This window comes from Propithecus coquereli, unplaced genomic scaffold (genome assembly GCF_000956105.1).
Source record: "Propithecus coquereli isolate 6110/MARCELLA unplaced genomic scaffold, Pcoq_1.0 Scaffold1, whole genome shotgun sequence".
Lineage (NCBI taxonomy): Eukaryota > Metazoa > Chordata > Mammalia > Primates > Indriidae > Propithecus > Propithecus coquereli.
The window spans coordinates 3,421,302-3,423,687 of NW_012133857.1; the positions used below are offsets into that span (position 1 = coordinate 3,421,302).

Below are 2,386 nucleotides of genomic sequence, written 5' to 3' on the forward strand. Positions count from 1 at the left end.
TACTGCTTCACTTTTAGGAAAAAAAGAAGCAAATGAAACCAAGACACGCTCATAAAGGAGATCTAATCATCAGATGTGTATGGACGAAAATACAGGTACAAATGAATCTCTTATAGCCTTTCGGGTCTGTACCTAAATCATTGCGTAATGATTACTAGTATTCAGAATGTCACAGTAGAATCTAGAATCAGCAAAAGACTGAGCAATCAAACCTTTCAATGAGAGTTAAACACTTTTTTTTAATATGTCCAGGTGTCTCACAGTATTCTAGGTTTGGGGAGTAGAAATGTGAAAAAAAAATTTTTCTCTGCCAGTGAAACATTTCCAGAGAATTACCCACTCTGCTTATCCATCTATTGTCATGCTATGGCCCCTGTCAATACTGGAAACTACTCCGTCAATCAAATAGTGCAAACATCTAGCATCTCATTTGCAATCTTCCTTTCTTTCAACGTGCCCTAAGTACCCCACTACAGCTGTTCTTTCATTAGGTGCTCGTAGTCGACTTCCCCTTCCGTCTCCCCATCCATTCATGAATCCATTCACCCGTCCATTCATCAATCACCCTTTTCTACCTTCCATTTCCTTCATATTACTTACAAATTCTAAGATTCACCACTGTAATTATTCTCTTGCAAATTGTCTGGCACATCCCAACCTTGGACGAACCTACTTTCTCCATGTCTACACCCAGGCTTCTGAGAACAACTGGAGAAAAACACAATGGAGTAGATTCATCCCACTACAAATTAATGGTCAGTGACCTCAACTAGGCCCTTAAAACTGCGTGGTAGCCTGGTCTCCAAATTTCTGCAATCTCTCTTAAATCTGTCCTATTCTTCTCAAATCTCCAACTCTCTCATTCTCAGCTGGTAACTTTGCCTCCCGTTTCACCAGGAAAATGCAAGCTGTTAGATGGGAACTTCACACAGCCAACTGTCTTCCCTCTTCTAACAAAGGCCAACCATTTCGCATGTGCTCTGCAGTCTGTCTCAGGTTTTCTTCAGTAATGTTATTTCCTCTCTTTCCAATTTTATTTCGGTTTCTCCCTCTCTACTAGACCGTTCCCATCAGCACTCATGCATGCTCTCGTTTGTCTTATTATCACACACAGATCAACAAACCAACCAATCGTCTAACTCCTCACCCCCCACCCTCTGCAAGCCACATACTTCTCTACCTATCACTACTCTCCTCCTTCTATAGTCAAACTTTTGGGCTGAGTTTCCTGTATAGTTTCTCTCTCTAAATCTTTAGCTGCTATTCCTGCACAAAGCCTCAAATCTACCTTCTGTTTCAACTACTCCATGGGAACAACTCTTGCTAAAGTCACCAATTATTTCCATATCATGTAATCAAATGTACTCTTATAGTCCTCATATCACACCACCTCTCAGAATCATTCTACAAAGTTGACCACTTTTGAAACATTCCTTTCCTTTTATTCCCATGACATCACCTGCTCCTAGTTTCTCTCCTACTTCTCTCTCCTCCTTCTCTTTTCTTTATCCTTTGCCAGTTACTTCCTTAATCTGTGAATATGGGACTTCTCCAATGCTCATAGTCTCTTCTAATTCTGCCACTGAGGAAACCCTACTCACCCTGATGGATTTAATTTCCACCTATACTCCAAAAACTTTAAATTCCATCTCCAGCCAGACTTCTCTGAACTGTCCAGGTGACATCTCCACCTAGATGCCTTCAAATACCTTGACTTAAATGCATCTAAAACTGAACTCATGCTTTTGTCTTTTCCCCTAAACCTTGTTTTTCTCTAGTAGATACTGCCTCCACTCACCTAGTTGCTCAAATGATATACCTTGGATTCACCCTTGACCCCTCCTGTTTGCCACTCCTTATGTGCAATCAATCACCAAGTCTTGTTGACTCTTCTGTTGGAACAGTTTGTCACCACCATCATTAATCACATGGCCTCCTGGAATAGCCTTCTAATAGATCTCCTTGCTTTCATGAGCTTCTTCCATCCATTTTCTCAAAGTTATAGAAGTGAGCTTATGAAAGTGCACATATGATTACGACACATTCCTACTTACTATCCTTCAGTGGCTTCCGCTCCCTTTTAGTATTGTGTGAGCTACTGAGCACGTCAGGTCATAACTCAGTCTCTGATTTCCTCTCCAGCCCATCCTGATCCACTTTCCTTCTTACATACAATGTTGGAGCTGTACTTGCCTTGTCCTCGGTCCTCAAAGGCACCCCCCACACACTCAGAGCTCTCTGTCTCAAACATTCTAGGCCTACTCCTCTCTCTGCTGCCATAACATTGACTCACTCTTCAGCGCCTTTCCTCCAAGAAGCCTTCCCTGACCTTTCATCCTGGTTTAGGTCCTTAGTCTATATGAACTCATTGCCCACTAGACTTTTC

The 2,386-nt window shown here is 41.8% G+C and overlaps 1 protein-coding gene across 7 annotated transcripts in view; it reads left to right on the plus strand.

The window, feature by feature from the left end:
• The window catches only part of MOBP (myelin-associated oligodendrocyte basic protein), a 43,068-nt gene that overhangs the window by 10,583 nt on the left and 30,099 nt on the right, over positions 1–2,386 (plus strand). For 4 of the 7 annotated variants that reach the window (XM_012644317.1, XM_012644025.1, XM_012643889.1 and 1 more), the window contains one exon: positions 18–95. The exons of 2 other annotated variants lie outside the window; for them this stretch is intronic. The gene's annotated coding sequence lies outside the window, so the exon portion shown is untranslated. Of the gene's footprint in view, positions 1–3; positions 96–2,386 lie in introns of those variants that run through there. One more of the 7 variants, XM_012644392.1, reaches the window with a different exon arrangement.